The sequence below is a fragment of the Protopterus annectens genome, chromosome 2.part1 (genome assembly GCF_019279795.1).
Source record: "Protopterus annectens isolate FY-2018-M chromosome 2.part1, PAN1.0, whole genome shotgun sequence".
NCBI classification, from domain to species: domain Eukaryota; kingdom Metazoa; phylum Chordata; order Ceratodontiformes; family Protopteridae; genus Protopterus; species Protopterus annectens.
The window spans coordinates 401,654,323-401,671,322 of record NC_056729.1 but is presented as its reverse complement, the minus strand read 5'-3'; positions in this window follow the sequence as shown (position 1 = coordinate 401,671,322).

The window sequence follows — 17,000 nt, the reverse complement described above, 5'->3', positions numbered from 1 at the left end:
TATTGACTACAAGATCAGTATGAATATATTACAGAAGAGATTTGATATACCCCTAGGATTCAATAAACTCAGTGTAGGAATAGTGTTATTCCTACACGGAGTGAATGGTGTTCACGTCTGCATAGCCTTAACAGCAGTGCACCTTTCATATTAATGAAGGCATGCTATTGAGAACAGCTCTGAAGACACAAACACTGAATGAGTGTAGGGGGCATGTTTCAGTAGTGCTCACAGATCCAACATGCCCCCTGCACTCTGAAACTGCCGTACGGCACTTTCTAAATGCTTTCAGTGTCCATGGACACTGAAAGCAGGATTTTAAATGGGAAGCAATGCAGGGTGTGTGTGACAGGTACTGTCACACACCTCCTGCATTGTCAATGTGCCATATGGCACCTTACATATGTCTCAACCTCTTGGAGCAAAAAATCTGGACAAAGCCTAAAATGATGGGGGACGTACCTCTCAACCTCTTAGAGCAAATAATCTGGACAAAACCTAAAATGATGGGGGGGAAATAGGGAAAGATTTTAAATATTGCCCTTGAAAACTTAAAAAGTTAATAGAGGAACAGGGTTTGTATTAACATAACATTTTCAGAAGGATTAAAAGTCTGAAACTCAAATGTATGTTGTTATGTAGTGACTTCAATCCTGCTATTGCTCTTACAGACTTAGAGTTTGATGGAATGACAGGTCATGCATTACCAAATATGAATTACAATTAGTATTAATACATGTAATTAAAGTGTTTGTATTAATTTTTTCCCCTTTCTAAATTATGTTTAAGCATAGTTGAGCGGGTTTGTGCATCACAGCCCTCTGCTCAGCATTGCTTAAACATCTCATTGGAGCTAAATACAAATGTATAGCTAAAATCCTCAACAGCGAGATAGCATAGTGGTTAGAGTTCCGGCTTTGCATGCAGCAGTTCATTGTTTAAGTACTAAGACAGGCCCTTTATGGGAAAAGATTGTTAAAAATTAGTTTTTTTATTTTAAATTATGTAGTAATTGATATGTGATAACCAGAGTAGTATAGCTGGTTCAAAATGAAGTGTCAGTACATATAACATGTAAAATCACCCATGTATACACAAGTGTCTCATACAGTATAGCCACATCCCAAGGTAATGCAATGAAAGCACATAGAGGGATGTCATGTAAAGTAAATCATATACACTGAATAATATGTCAGTAATGATTAATTAATTTACAATTCTAATATTGTTCCTAAATGAAAACTGAGCAATGCTTAGCAGTGATTAGCTTTGTTTTGCCAGTCTGAGCATTGCTTAGACATTAATTCTAAGCAGCAGTCAGCTCAGCTAAGCGGATATGTGCACCGCTAAGCTGTGCTCAACAGTTTCAAAATGGTCCAATAAGTCTGTCACTGAAAAAATTTTTTTGTTGTGTAAGCTTTCACACATACTCTAAAGTGCTTTCTTCAGACACATATTCTATTGAAAACCATGTTTCGCTCAGTGCTTGAGGTTTTAATAAACATTTGATAGAACAAGCATCGTTAATACCTGGGTAGATGTGAGGTTCGCTTTTTTAAACTGCCACATTAACTCTTGTTCTTCTAACTTATGCCAAGGACCACCTCTAGGGTTTCTTGGTACTGACTGAAACACAACAAATTTCAAAATGATGAGAGTATTATAGAAAATATGTTTAGCCAAGGCATTGGTGTTTACATTCTTAGAAATAGCATAATTATGCTAGTAAATTCGTTGTTTGTTTGAAGCTTCAGTCTTGCCAAAATAAAATGCAGGGCATTTTTAGCACAAAACAACGCAAAACCACCCCTTGGCTTTTTAATTGTATTTGTTGTGAATGGCATATTTAATGCCATTGACAACAAAAAAAGCAGAATATATACCGACAATAATGGCATCTACCACATTTGTGCATGCCTTTGTGATATCTAAACTGTTTAGATTAGTCCTCTTTTAAAAAACAATATAGGTCTATCGCCCAAAACCTAAAACATGCCGACATATCATTATGATTAATTAATAAAGGGGCTAAGGTACCATTACATCGTTTGGTCATAACTTCCCTTCTAATACTAAAATCGCCTTCATCATAGTGTTCACTAAAGTATACATCCTGTTTTGACCCTTTTAAAATGATAAATATATCATCTTGTAAACGAGTATACCAAATCACCCTATCATGAAACAGTGAATGAGGAACAGAAAAAAACGCTATCCATTATATTATGCTGGCATTAAAGCTCCTCCACAGGGGAGGAGCCCCACTTCTGATGATGTTAAAAAAGTACTCACCCTTGAACATAAAAATCAATATCTGTCCCAAGAACATGTTTTATATGTAGGTCCTTGATGTCAATCGTTAAAATCCATAATTGGCATCAAACTGGATGGAATTTAAATGGTTCAACACATGCCATGAATCATTTGGGGCTCAGTTTTAAAAACTCTTTTAACTTGCCATCTATCCATTGGAGGGTCCACTTATATCTAATTTGGAAACTAAAAATAAACGGAGTAAGAGGTGCTGGCATAGTTAGATAATGGTACAATAAATAAATCACTTAAATGGTTCTTGTGTGCTGATATATTGATTTAACTCGTTCAATGAAACTTTGTTGTAATTTTCATCCTGTCTGTATATTCACTTTCCGTCATGAAAATCAGGCTGCATAAACACGAATCTTATGAACTTAAAATGGATCAAAGAGCGTTGCGAAACAATGCTGCTAAGTATTGTCTAAGGGGGGAATTGAAAATGTTTGCAACTCGCCAACAGTAAGCGTATTGTTAATCTGACCAAACATTGCTCTTAAATTTAACTACTAACGTAGACCATCAGGTCACATAATGTCCGAGCCAAATTTGGTTTAGAATGCCCTCCGCCGGTTTGTTCTTCTTGCGCTGTGGGCATTGGTTCCATCCTGGTTGTCTTGATAATTGGAGTGTTGGTTATTTTGGTTTTGTTTGGAAATGCGCTCACTACGGCATATCTCTCCTTTAGGCGCACTATTGTTGGTAACCACAGGGTTGATGATGTCATCAACTGGAGCATTACTATTCCTCGGTTGATTTTCGCTTCTTAGTTTCGTGAACTTTTCAATCAGGGCATCAATAAGCGAACTCAGGGTTGGTAACAATGTCATTGTCTAGGTGATCTAATTGATGTTTAAACCTTGTTTGTTAAAAACTGGATTAGTTGTAAAAACTGAGAGCCTTAATTACTCGCCAGATGGAAACTTCCATTGGCCCTTTTTTAGGAACAATAACAAGCCTAATGCACTCTTTGAAGTATAAAATTTCAATTTGTAATTTTTTATACTTCATTAAACACTGATCAAATTGTTTTAACTTGAAAACAATATTATTGTCATTATCATTGCTATTGTCATGATTTACACTAGAACCGAGAACGGTGTTGGTATCGGGACCTTGAAAAATAGTTGGCGTAGACATAAAATCATTCAGATTAGGTAATCCAAGTCTACGGTTATTCTCGGCACTTGTATTGTTTATAATATTAACACTGCTACTGGGAGAATTGTTAGATAAAATACCTGCTTGGTTTCCCGGCAATGATGAAAAAACTGGCTCACCGTTATTTGGTAAATCAGATATAGAAGCCGGTAATAAAACAGGAGAGTTTCGTAAGTCAATGGGAGAAGTATTAAAAACAACTCCTGGTCTAGGTCTCACAACGATTTTGCTGTCCTTGATCTGGTTGGACATTCTCCTCGCCAGGTCATCCACGCGTTGTGTCAGTTGTTGAATTAATAATGTTAAATATGGTTGCTCGTATTAGAGTCATTAGTACTAGATTCAAACAAAGACTGGGACTCCATATTGTAGAACCACAAACCACAAACAAACTGGTCTGTCACTCTTTATTTTTTAATGCTTTCATGCACATACCTAAGTGCACTTCTTCAGACACATATTCTATTGAAAAACCATGTTTTATAAACTAACCAATTAAGGCAAATTAATATCACATAATTGCAATTAAATCATGAAAAAACATTTAAAAGGACAGCTACTATGTTAAAACACCTGAAATGTTAAAATGTCTGAAGAAGTGCACTTAGGTATGTGCATGAAAGCGCTTACACAAAATGGTCCAATGACAGCAAAGGGTGGGAATATGGTCTTATTTAAACTGCACAGGAGGGAATACAGTCAGAACCTTTTGTAGTTTGATCTGTGCAGGAACCATGTCTGGTGTTAAAGAGGGAGCACACAGTCCAGAGTCATGGTTGGACTCCTCATTGAACACCATGATGACAGTTTGCTGCAGGGCCAGTACCAAGGCTCACAGTATGAAGTGGAGGCCTGGGACAGTCTGGCACATGATCTCACCAGTGCTACTGGAATCCCCTACACTAGTGAGCAGGTACAGCATCACTATGCTGACCTAAAGTGTAAGGATGGGGTGCTCTTGGCTCAGTGGATCCAAGATGCTCAGGCACGGGATGCTCCAGTAGTTTGTAAGTATCTCATCCATAGCTATACCAAATTCTAGCCTGAGTATGTGACAGACAGGTATTCATAATGTTTGTTTTCCCCTCCTACAACTGCAGCAGAGAGGGCTAGCAATGTGGAGGCCCATGCTGACAGACTATCAAGACTGAGCCAACAGGCTGGTGAGTACAGCTCTATCTTGCAGTATATAGTGTAATAAATGAGAAGGAGTATATTGTTTACTGCCAGTAGGTATATGGTGTTCTGTGTCTACTGAATTAATACATTTTGCCAGACTAATATTGATCTACAGGAGCAGTAAAGCAATGTATCATATTACTAAAATAAAGACTTACAGCACAAACTGTTATGCTTACTCTGGTATGTTGTAGAAATTGAATATGTACAGGTTCTTCACAACAAATATGGCTTTAACAGCATGCATTAACTGAGGTTGTTCTGAGAACCAGCTATTATGCAAAACAGTAAATTGTGGAGCTGTAAAACAAGATATAAATGAAATATGAAATATGTTATGCACTAAGATCTGAACCCTGAATAGTAATGTGTAATGTATTTTAGTGTGTCCCCTGCAGCACTGCCTTGTATTAACCTTTTCTTTCCAGATTGTATTATTTCAAAGGATTAATGCACAGTACACTAATTATCTGTCATGTATGAATTTTAGGATTACAAGGTCAGACTGTCTAACCCACAGAATATTAGGCAGAAATCAGTCAAACAAAAGACAACACTTCCCTGGTAGCGCGGTGTGATGAGAAATTGCTTTGTTGTTCATTTTTGCACACCCAGACATGGTTTGAATCCAGGGAGTGGTACTAAGATGTGTGCATATATACATGCAATAAATCTTGTGTATTTGTAGAAACAGTCAGATAGTGGTAACATATATTTTCTCCACAGGTCTTATAGGTAAAGAAATGTTTGTAGTAGCTGTATGAAGGGTATACTAATACACCATGTACAACTGTTCCACTGTCTAACCTCATGCCTGCAAATGACAGTAGGTTAGGTACATACACCATGCACTCTACCTGATACATCTCTCAAGTGTCACACTGTCACAACTTGTGGTCACTGCACCAATAACCTTGGATACAGATAGGAATCCAGGTGAAGTATGCCAGTAGCACACTCACATAACAGCAGGGCAGGGTATTCCTTCTTTGTCAGATATGAAACGCTAACATGTATGACTCCCCTCTAGTAATGTACCCATAGTTGTCACAGTCTGCCCCATACCATTCTAGATTGACAGTTTAACAGGTATGTATGTGCTACAGAAACTATGTGCCATAGGTAGATGTAAAGTGAGGGTAGACCTGTAGAGTATTGAGCAGTACTGTTGTGAAAACTAGAAGCCTATACAGTTGTTAATTGACTTTTTCTCTCCCCCATCCCTTATCTGCATCACTAATTATTATTCATATACTACTGATATGTTTTTCTCGAAACCTAATGTTGGGACTTGTGTTCTACTATTTTTCATATATTTAATTGGTTTCATATTAACATACCTTGTTCAGATACCATTGTTGGTGGCCTGTTGCTGTCAATGTAACTGGCATGCTGTTACAATGCTTACTGTTTTCTCATTTACGCATGTGTTCAGTTTGCTATGCAGCTGTTTCAAATCTGTTGTTTTGGGTTAATTAAAACACCCACACATGCTGTTATAACTAATTTTGAAATGTTGTGTTCATGAATAACCAATATATTTTGGAAAACCTCAACACCATAGCATGTTTGGGAAGGCAGATCCCAGCAGATCTGCCTGACCCACCTCATCTGGTTGTGGCACCAGGCCCCAGCACATCTGGGACCCAACCTGAACCTTTCTCCTCCACTGGTCCTGCACCAGCTTTGGGTGTTACTGCCTCAGGGGACAGGGCTTGTCCCCCTTGGGTGTGGGTGCACAGAGGAGCCCTTCACCCACTGCAGGTTCCAGGGTATTGTGTGTAGCATCATCCGCTCCAAGTTGGATGGACAGCTGAGCCAGATGGAGGGCTGCCTGGTGCATCTCAAGGGTCAGGCTGCCCCTGTTGTCCAGCCCCCAGTACAGTCAACTTTGGGGCTGTAAAGGTGCAGTGGTGACTGCCCATGGGTGGGGACCTCAGTCCCACTGTATTCATTTGGAGACTCATGGGCCTCTGATTCCTAACCACCCTCCCCGACTAAGGTTTTTACCCCATCTCCCCTGGCTGCTGTCTTATGTGCCTTGTCTGTTTGCAGATGCAACCTATCCTACCCAACCTACTTCCCCAAACATACCTATAGCCTTTTCCCAACATCCCACTCTCATCTTAATAAAAAAGGGGTATATGTCCCACAAAAAAGTATTGCTCCATATATAGCTCTGCATATCGCCCCCATGTACAGTGACATAAATCAATTTACACTCAAATTACTCTACAAATGTATGTTGCTGACATCCCTCCCTGTGGGGTGTGAGGCTGCAAATTCCAAATTTTCCACATCATTCACAGCTGTTGCTGCAGAAGAAATGTAAAACTATGGTCCTTTCCTACACCCATCCTGTTCATCCCTAGCTGCTTTTCCAAATGTTTTACCCCCTGCTTGCCCCAATTTCACCACTTTCCTATCACCCTTTTTTCTTTTCTTTATTTAAAATTAGCACTGGTTTAAGCACCGCTAAGTGAAGCTAAGGGGGACTTAACCATCTCTTAGCATTACTTAGCTTCATGCAAAACCATGCAAACCCATTTATAATCACTCTGTCTCAATCAGCTCTTGTTCTGTCCAGCAACAAAATAACCAGCTCTGCTAAGTCTCGAACAGTGATGTAAACCAATTTACACTCAAATTACTCTACAAATGTATGTTGCTGGCACCCCTCCCTGTGGGGTGTGAGGCTGTAAATTCCAAACTTTCCACATCATTCACAGCTGTTGCTGCAAAACAAATGTAAAACTATGATCATTTCCTAAACCCATCCTGCACATCCCTAGCTGTTTTTCCTAATGTTTTACCCCCTGCTTGCCCCCATTACACCACTTTCCTATCACCCTTTTTTCTTTTCTTTATTTAAAATTAGCACTGGATTAAGCACTGCTAAGTAAAGCTAAGGGGACTTAACCATCTCTTAGCATCACTTAGCTTCATGCAAAACCACGCAAACCCATTTGTAACTGCTTAAAAGTGCTTTAATCACTCTGTCTCAATCAGCTCTTGTTCTGTCCAGCAACAAAATAACCAGCTCTGCTAAGTCTCGAACCAAGGACCATGTGCATTACAATCACAGCAACATACCACTATATCATCTGAGCAGTGGAAATTTATAATGCTTTTACAAAACATATCATGTATTACTGTCATTTAACATTAGGGAAAAATACACATCCCTGGCAAGTCTTAAACCCAGGACCCTGTGCACTCCACTCACAGCAGCTGCCAGTACTCCACATGAACTGCAATAATTAGTAATGCTTCAGTAAATATATCATGCAGGATTGTCATCCAACATTAGGGATAAAATGGTGGACTTAGTAATGTTATATATATGCACAGAAAAAAAGTGTTCAAGGAGAAACAAGAACTGGATAAACCAACACACCTCGTGGAACCAGACCTGATATCAAAAGAAGAGTCCAAAGTAAAATTATTTCTGGCCAGAGGGTACCCCCCAAAAATGGTTTACGATTTGGCTGATGAAATTCTGAGGGGGTGGGGAAACAAGTTTGTTCCACTTTTAGGTCAAGATACAACCACAAATAGGGTGGGGAGACCCAATAATAACAAAAAACAAGAATATACCAACACTATTGTTATACAGTTTGGAACTTTTGATGGTAAAGTCAAAGATATTTTGACTCACAATTGGTTAATATTGCAATTTAACCAAGAGTTAATTAACAAACTGGGAGAAAACCCCCTATTTACAACTAAGGTGGGACACAACTTGAAATTTTTGTTTGAACATCCCATCCACCAACAACCCACCCAAGGAGGTGCAACTAGTTGTGGTTTATGCAAGTACTGTCCCTATATTTACACAGGTAAGGAATTAATGGTAGGTGACCCCCAGAGAAAGATTTATTTGAAAAAAGGGAACTGTAATAGCTGTGGGTTATGATACATTGTTATTTGTCAAGACTGTTACATGTTCTACATGGGGAAAACAGAGAGAGCCCTAAGTAAAAGAATATATGAACATTTATATGCTATTGAGACACATAATACTAATAATGTGTTATATAAGCATACACGCTCTTATGGGGTTAGGCAAGGATTTCATTTTGGTATCTTGGAAATTATTAAGAAAGATATTGGGGGGACTGGTCAAATAACATATATAGAAGTGAGTATAGATGGCAGATTTTGTTAAATGCCACCCACCTTCCAGGTCTGAATGACCATGTTTCCCTTGTACTTATACTTAAAGAAAGAACAACCAAACTCTGAACTGTGAAAGTTTTTATAGAATGTTTTTGAATAATATATGTTTGTTTTGTATTCATATTAATAATTACTTTCATTTAAAATGGTAATAATTAATGCATTGTGATTTTAGAATGACTACTTGAATGTTTTAAAAGCTCATGAATACTTTATTGGATAATTGAATTATTTAAGTACTTAATTGATGTTAACTAATTCAAGGATAAAAGCACTTTGTGGCTGGATGTTAACTGTTTTGATAAAGTCCTGTAGTGTGGTGGACGAAAGCACTTGACTTATTTTGTGACTGTGAACAAATGGAAGAATTTTAGTTTGGACTCTTCTTTTGGTATCAGGTCTGGTTTCATGAGGTGTGTTGGTTTATACAGTTCTTGTTTCTCCTCGGAGAATGCTTTTTTCCTGTGCATTTGGTGTTTTGGAGCATGTTTGGAAACCAACCTTGCCTTTATTGTGGCCTGACATATGGCTAATTGATACCATTGTCATGGATACCAACAAGCAGTATTGCTTTGAAAAATTTTTACACCAGTTTCACCAGTGCAGGAATTGCTAGAGTTTCTAACTCATCTTATAAAACTAATGGCATCACAATACCAGCAGATGCAATCCACTCTGGATAAACTACAGTTCCCAAGAGACCTTGCTGCAGATGAACCCATGCACCCGATGACAACTTCCGGTGGATTAACGTCAACAGGAAAAGCTGCTGTAGTCAATCCTAGACCAACTTGTTCAACACAAACCAAAAGTGTTCCATGTGGCCAGGAGAACTTTAATAAGCAAACTAATTCCAACAGAACCATGCAGTTTGAACAATGGATCAATAGAGACTTGAATTTTAATAGAGAGGAGATTCTTAGCAGACCAACGGACATTAATACACATTTGCAAACATTTGAACTTAAAATGAACAAGGTAGGTAGTCTACAAATTGACAGTGCCTATTTGGCAGACTGTATTTGGGTCCAAGGAGTACCCAAAGGACTGTGTATGTATAAGTTTCCAAATGGTATTAAAGCAGGGCAGGAAGAACTTAAAGAACTTTAAACCATGTTTGACTGGCATGGCTTAGGGCTGTTGCATTTTATTATTAAAATTAATAGTAGTAAAATTCAAAATTTAATGGATGAAATTAATGTGTTAAATCAAAATATTGTGGAGGATGACTGTTTTATGAATTTTGAAATGAAATATGACAATATTTTTAATAGGATTGAACAAGTTAAAGAAAATATGTTGAGGAAACAAGGGAAACTAATGAGGGATGAAGTTGACTATCAGCACAAGGAGGCATACCCACTTTCAAAAAGTTATTATGACCCCCCCCCCCTTTTTTAACCAGAACAGGCAAGATGCAGAAGTTAGGATAGGCCAATATGATGAGAGAAATTAGTCTAACAACTATGAAGCAGAGTTATATGAAGATGAGACAGATGAAGTTTATGAGCAAGAATTCCCACTTCCAAGGAGGTCAGAAAGAATTCTGAATAGGAACAGAAACCAAAACAATAATAATTTTTAGGGTGACCGCAGACACCAAGGGGACAAGGGTCCAAAGGGCAAAAACAGTTTTGGAAAAACAGGAAGGGGAACAGGTACTGAATTTAAGTACACAGATACAACCTTGTATTTCACCATTTAAGTGGAAATTACTTTGTTAGCAAGTGTTCCATATTTATAATTACACAGGCATGGAAATCACTGAAGCACATTTCTCTCTTTTTAGGAAAGGGTTTAAGTTTGTACTTGGGAGTAAAGTAGATATAGTGGATGTACTTACAGAACTTAAAATTTACATTAGGAAGTTGAACTTTTCAACTACAGTTTAAACAATAGGCAGAAAGAATCCCAGAAGATAATAGATTTAAGGGAAAGAGCTCATATAACCCACCTATACATCCTACTTTAGTGGATTCGAAAGAATATCTACAAAGGAAATCTATCTAGCCTATTATTTGCATAAAATAAAACTTTTAACCTCACAGGAGAGGAAGCCTTAGAAGTGAAAAAACTAAGGGATTCAGATCGATACAGGGTGATGAGACCTGATAGATGGGGTGGGGTGGTTTTGGTGGAAAAAGAAGTCTATGTGAATCATATAGCAAACACACTCTAGGACACAGATCACAATGAAATAGTTTCCAGAAGAGAAATAGACATAGCTCATAAAAAAACTAATGCTATTGCTGGAAGATAGTTTATTTCAGGGTGTGATTAATGAACAAACTTTTATATTTTTGTTTAATGACCACCCATATATCCCCACTGCCTTCGGAATTCTGAAAGTGCATAAAAATGTTTTTCACCCCCCATATCGTCTCATCATAGCAGCACACAACAGTTCTACTTACTCAATGGGGAGTATTGACCGTTTATTGAAAGATACATTAAATCCTATTAAACGTGTTAACAGATTCATGGGACTTCCTTGGAAGAATTAAACAAGAATATTTCTTAGAATCTATGGGATTTTCTACTATAGATGTAGTAGACTTGTTTATCTCCATACCACATGAAATAGGATTAGAATTATTTTCAGAGGCTTTATTAGACTATACTATATTGAGGGGGCCTTTTTTCAATTTTATTATTGATGCTATGGAGACTATCTTACAGCACAACTATTTTAGTTTTGAAAGTGAATTTTTCAGGCAGCTAAGAGGTGTTGCCATGGGGTCAAGCTGTGCCCCAGTGTATGCCAACTTAGTGGTAGCAGCATAGGAAAGGAGAAACATTTTCAGCTCAGGTTTTGAAGATGGGTGGTTTGTTTACTTGTGTTACCTGGATGATATTTTTGTTTTATGGAAAAGGGAAGGAAAAAAATGGTAACAATTTTTTGAGAATACATAAACAACTTTTGTGAATATATCAAGTTCACTTATAATTTCCATGCTACATAAATTAGCTACCTGGATGTCACCATTAAAAAGAAGTATGAAACACAAGGGTTTACATCCAAGATTTTCCACAAGTCTACATATTCAAACAGTTTTTTGGCATTTGAAAGTAACCACCCATATTACATCAAAAGAAACCTAGTTAGAGGCCAGATGATCCGAGGAGTCAGAATGTGCTCCACTATTACAGATTTTAAATTAGAACTAGGAAATTTGAGTTCTATGTTTCTGGCCAGAGGGTACCCCCCAAAAATGGTTTACGATTTGGCTGATGAAATTCTGAGGGGGTGGGGAAACAAGTTTGTTCCACTTTTAGGTCAAGATACAACCACAAATAGGGTGGGTATACCCAATAATAATAAAAAAACAAGAATATACCAACACTATGGTTACACAGTTTGGAACTTTTGATGGTAAAGTCAAGGATATTTTGACTCACAATTGGTTAGTATTGCAATTTAACCAAGATTTAATTAACAAACTGGGAGAAACCCCCCTATTTACAACTAAGGTGGGACACAACTTGAAATTTTTGTTTGAACATCCCGTCCACCAACAACCCACCCAAGGAGGTACAACTAGTTGTGGTTTATGCAAGTACTGTCCCTATATTTACACAGGTAAGGAATTAATGGTAGGTAACCCCAGAGAAAGATTTATTTGAAGAAAGGGAACTGTGATAGCAGTGGGTTAACATACATTGTTATTTGTCAAGACTGTTACATGTTCTACATGAGGAAAACAGAGAGAGCCCTAAGTAAAAGAATATATGAACATTTATATACTATTGAGACACATAATACTAATAATGCGTTATATAAGCATACACTCTCTTATGGGGTTAGGCAAGGATTTTGTTTTGGTATCTTGGAAATTATTAAGAAAGATTTCAGAGGGAGGACTGGTCAAATAACATATATAGAAGTAAGTATAGATGGCAGATTTTGTTAAATGCCACCCACCCTCCAGGTCTGAATGACTATGTTTCCCTTGTACCTATATTTAAAGAAGGAGCGACCAAACTACGAACTGTGAACGTTTTTATAAAATGTTTTTGAATAATATATGTTTGTTTTTTATTCATATTAATAATTATTTTCATTTAAAATGGTAATAATTAATACATTGTGATTTTAAAATTACTATTTGTGTGTTTTAAAAGCTCATGAATACTTTTATTGGATAATTGAATTATTTAAGTACTCAACTGATGTTAACTAATTCAAGGATAAAAGCACTTCACTGTTTTGCTAAAGTCCTGTAGTGTGGCCGATGAAAGTTCTTGACTTATTTTGTGGCTGTGAATAAACGGAAGGATTTTAGTTTGGACTCTTCTTTTGGTATCAGGTCTGGTTCCACGAGGTGTGTTGGTTTATAATGTTTTTGTATATATATATATATATATATATATATATATATATATATATATATATATATATATACACACCGTATTTCCCCAAAAATAAGACCGGGTCTTATACTCTTTCCCCCGCCAAAATACGCATTAGGTCTTATTATTAGGGGATGCCTTATTTACCCACACCATCCAACAATCTACCTTTATTCATTTATTCATGTACAAAATTCAACATTTATTAATGAACACAAATCGACGTTTATTCATGTACAAAAATTTACATTTATTCATGTACACAAATTAACATTTATTTCGTACTTTTCTGTTATTGAACCACAGTTCTAACGCGTTAAAACAGTTGTGTGAGAATTCTACATAAACAGTGCACCAAACATTTCAACTTCAGAATATCTGCACCTTGGCTTTCACAGTTATTCAAATACAGTCGTGTCATCTTCTTCTGGAACATTGTCATAAGTGTCCAACCCACGAATTTCGACCTGAATTTCTTGTGACTCCATTTCCTGTAGAACCATTGGCCCCAATCTGTCATGCCTAGCAATAGAGCTTTCCTTAAATGAGCACTGCTTGTCCAAGTAGCCAGCTTGCAGGGCATTGGCAACACATCTGTCAATGATTTTATCCCATGACTTTTTCACCCAAGTCACAACCTCTTGCAGGCTAGGCTTCACAAAGTTTCAATGCTGATTTCTCTCCATTCTCTTTTTTCAATGTAGTCATTGAGTTCCATGTGCAAATGGTCCTTGAATGGCTTGTTCATTGCAATATCAAGAGTCTGGAGATAGGCAGTCATTCCTGCGGGAATCATTATTTGATCTATTCTTCTCTGTGCAAGGAATTTCTTCATTTCTTTAGCGCTGTGAGTGCTGGCTGAATCCCAGACTAGCAGACCTCTTTTGCCACCTTGAAAAACAAGTGGCAGCATTACATCAACCCATTTCCTTATAGCTGCTTGTGTGCACCAGGCTTTTTCAGTTTCAAGAATGTAAATGCCTGAAACACATTCGGTCTTACTTTTCTTGTCCTTACTAATGATTAGAGGTGGGATTTTCTTTCCATCTAGACGAATTGCCAAAATACAGGTAACGTGCACTCTCATAACCAGTGAAGGGGATGTAGACTGACGAGGCACCCCTCTGATCAATTGTTGTTTGAGATACTTGGCCCATAAACACTGCAGTTTCATCCATTGCAATCATGTTGGAGAGTTGGTATTTAGAAAAGTCAATGCCATCAACAAAGGACTTGAACGCAAGTGCACGTTTAATAACTTCAATATCTTCCAGCTTGAACAGTGTTGTTGATCTTCTTAGAGACATTTCATATCGGTGAAAGAAGCCATCCAGCCAGTGTTGTGATGCTTTGAATTCTTCTGGGGATATTTCTAACTGTGGTGCCATTGCAAGGGCAAAAGCTTTGATATCAGCCCTGTGCACAACCAAAGCCTTTGCTCTCCTGTTAGCAATCCACTCACAGATGATGTCTTCCTGCTCAGGAAATAATCTTTGCCGACCTGATCCACACTTGCACTTCTTAGCATTTCCCTCATCGGCCTGTTGACTGAGGTTATCATACAGTGCACACCATTTTTGGACCATTCAGAAATCCACCTTCTTCCCTTTGCAGAAAGCCATCAGAATCTTTCCTCGGGAGTCCGTCACGATTCCTTTCTTGTATGCGACAGAATAGCTCTTTCTTTTTGCACTCATCTTGTCTGGGGGCGGTTAATTTGAAGACTTACGAGACTGGAGTGGCAACATAAAATTATGCTGTTTACAAAGAAAAGGCACACCCACAACCATGCACTATCACGTGTGCCTGCTTTACACACGTTGCCTGTACGTTGATCGATCAAAATACGCCTGCCAGTGTTTATAGGTCAAGGAGCTCAACCGTCAAGTGTGAGTGATGGTTAGGGTTACAGTAAGAATTGTGGAGGACTCCCAGGCAAAGAATCCTATGACTTTCTGCAAAGATAAGAAGTTGGGTGTCCGAATGGTCTGAAAATGGTGAGCAGAGTATGATAACCTCAGTCAACGGGTGTCAAAAATATTATTTTATAATTCAACACGTCCATCATGTGCTGTTGACAAGCTTAAATGGGGCTTATTTTTTTGGGGGTAGGGTTTATATCATGACCACCCTGGAAAACCATGCTAGGCATTATTCTCTGTTTAGGTCTTATTTACAAAGAAATACAGTATGTAACCCAGGAAAAGAGCTCTCCCACCTGTGTAGAAGTGGAAGCCATGAGGGGTTCCCTCCCGATGGAAGTCCTTAAGGGAGAGAGAGAGGAGGAAAATGGCTGGGCTAGGAGAGCTGCCGCCTGGGTGAGTGGGTCCAGACCACAGCCGCCTCCAGCATGGAAGTCCGGAAGGGGATAGAGGTGGAAAGGGGCCAGACAGGGAGCGCTCCTTCCTTTGTGGGAGGATCCGGATCATACTACCCCAGTGGAATGGAAGCCCCCAAGGGAACATTTTGTGGAAGGCTGCAGGGCTAGGAGTGCTCCTGCCAGGCAGGGGGAAGGCATCTGATGTTGCCCGGTACCCGACGGCATTCCTGAAATGTTGCAAAGTCCCCAGAATGGCTCTTGACCGGAAAGGAGGGGGATGTGGAAGTCCTAGTGAGGGTGTGTCCGACCCTCTGCAGCCAAGTGGAGTTCCACTAGGGTGGCCGGGATCGGAGGGAGGTCCCCCTTAGAGGCTCTGAGGGCACGGGGACATGGTTTGGCCAGGCAGCCTCCAGGAGATATGTGGGAGACGGTGACTGTGGTGCTCTGGACCTGAAAGGAAGGGAACTTGGAAGTCCTGATGAGGCTCAGATGGCATGGGGACACTGCATGGTTTGGCAGCCTGCAGGGGATCTGGGAAGACAGGGACAGTGGTGCTCTGGACCGAAAGGGAGCATGGGCTCGGAAATCCCGATGAGGACATGCCTGTCCCTTGGCGGCCAAGGGGAGTTTCACTGGGCAGACCAGGACCAAAGGGAGGTCCCCCTGAGAGGGTCCGGGGTCACAGGGACATGGCCTGGCCAGGCAGCATCCAGGAGATATGCGGGAGATGAGGACTGTGGTGCTCTGGACCTGAAAGGAAGGGGACATGGAAGTCCCAATGAGAACATGCCTGCCCCTCTGTGGCCGAGGGGTGCTCCATAAGGGTGGCCTGGATCAGAAGGAGGTCCCCCTGAGAGGCTCAGAGGCCATGGGGGCATGGCATGGTTTGGCAGCCTCCAGGAGATCTGGGGAAGACGGGGACTGTGGTGCTCTGGACCAGAAAGGAGCATGGGCTTGGAGGTCACAATGAGGGTGTGCCTGCCCCTCGGTAGCCAAGGGGAGTTCCGCGGGTCCAGCGGGGACTGGAGGGAGGTCCCCCTAAGTGGCTCTGAGGGCACGGGCACATGGTCTGGCCAGGCAGCCTCCAGGAGATCTGGGGAAGATGGGGACCATGCTGCTCTGGACTGGAAAGGAGGGGGATGTGGAAGTCCAGATGAGAGCATGCCTGCCCGTCGGCAGCCGAAGGGAGCTCCCCAAGGGCAGTTTGGATGGTAGGGAGGTCCCTCTGAGAGGCTCAGAAGGCACAGAGACATGGCACAGTTTGGCAGCCTGCAGGAGATCTGGGGAAGACAGGGACCATGGTGCTCTGGACTGGAAAGGAGCATGGGCACGGAAGTCCCGATGAGGGCATGCCTGCCCCTCTACTGCCGAGGGGAGTTCTGCAGGGCCAGCCTGGATTGGAGGGAGGTCCTCCTGAGAGGCTCCGAGGGCACGGGGACATGGCACAATTTGGCAGCCTGTAGGGGATATGCGGTAGACAGGTACTGTGGTGCACTGG